Raw genomic sequence first — 1,518 nt, forward strand, 5'->3', positions numbered from 1 at the left:
CTTCTGACCCACCTTGAACCCAGTGAGGAAATAACCACATAGGTGTGTGGGGGAAGAGTATGACAGGTGGAGGCAATTCGGGTGCAAAGGCCCTGAGGCTGACTGGGCAGACTTGGGGAAGAGCAAAAGCCCATGTGGCTACTGTAGGAGGCTTGGAGGTCTGTGAGAGCAGGTCAGAAGGAGCCTGTTTACCGGAAGGTTTAGGGAAGGAGGGAGACATGATCCAATGAGGTCCAAAATCAGACCACTCTGGCCGCTGACATGAGTACAGACTGAGGAGGTGGGGGGGGTGGAAGCCCACTTTGCATGCCCCCCAAAGTCACATTGGATTCCAAAAGCGTTTTCAAGCTCACATGCTTTATGGGAGGTCTGGTGGGAAAACAAAAGGGGAAGTTACACAGCACACGCCAAGCAAACCCTGCCCTCCTTCCTCTTTAAACAACTCAGCTCCTTTTTTTTTTTTTTTTAATTTTAATTTGCATCCCAAATTCTTTTAATAACAAGCTAGGATCTGGGGTTAGTTTTTTTTTTTTTTTTAAGATTTTATTTATTTATTTGACAGAGAGAGACACAGCGAGAGAGGGAACACAAGCAGGGGGAGTGGGAGAGGGAGAAGCAGGCTTCCTGCGGAGCAGGGAGCCCGACGCGGGGCTCGATCCCAGGACCCTGGGATCATGACCTGAGCTGAAGGCAGACGCTTAACGACTGAGCCACCCAGGGGCCCCTGGGGTTAGTTTTTGTAGCGGAGGCTGGCTGGGCCACCTCTGGTGCTCCCGAACTTCTAGCCCTTGGATCTCACGTAGGATTTGGTGTGGCTGCGCAGGATTCCTGGGACTTTGCCGAAAGGCCTGAATCATTCTCAGCCCTTGCGTGGACCAGAGAGCAAGATGGTGCCACAGCCCTTGGGAGACTCCAGGGCCAACTTCGAAGGCCAGAATCTTGCCCCCAGGTTTAAGGACGCAGCTCTGGGATGGCCGCCCACGCGCATCGTGCATGCCTTCCGTTTGGGCACCTTTCGGACACGCACCTCATCGGTTACTGTCCCTACAACTATAGCTGTTTCTCCCCTTGGCTAGGAAGAGCTTCATCTTCCCTGTCATCTGGGAAAGGGCCAGAGGCCACCATTGGTGCGACTCACGAACACCCTCTTCAACACAACTTGGTTAAACGTGGAGTTAGTTTGGCCAGAAACCTGCTCAGCTTGACCAACAGTCTCAGGTAGATGTCCTGGTTCTTGGGCTCCTTGCACCTAACCTTTCCCTTGCGGCCGATGTCGTCTCCCATGATGGCCCCTCCTGTTCAGTCGGGTCTGGAGAGATCTCTCAGCTCCTTTTTGAATGCATTACCCATAGAGAGAACCCACGGGTTCTCTCTCCAGGCAAAGCCTGCAATAGCCAAACAAAGCCTTCTTCGAGCCCCAGGAAATGACACCAACCTTCCTGAGGATCATAAGCAACATTATCTCCTATGGTTTAGATTTTGTGCCAGGGAGCAAGCATGTTACATAGATTATCCATC

General features: G+C 52.2%; 1 pseudogene; it reads right to left on the reverse strand.

Annotated features, from left to right (window-relative positions):
• Window positions 1–730: 730 nt before the first annotated feature.
• LOC114198366 (large ribosomal subunit protein eL18 pseudogene) lies at window positions 731–1,284 on the reverse strand (annotated as a pseudogene).
• Between the last annotated feature and the right edge of the window lie 234 nt (window positions 1,285–1,518).

Source organism: Eumetopias jubatus, unplaced genomic scaffold (assembly GCF_037043125.1).
Source record: "Eumetopias jubatus isolate StellerSeaLion01/CBP00866 unplaced genomic scaffold, mEumJub1_p1.0 scaffold_2, whole genome shotgun sequence".
In the NCBI taxonomy this organism is placed as follows: Eukaryota; Metazoa; Chordata; class Mammalia; order Carnivora; family Otariidae; genus Eumetopias; species Eumetopias jubatus.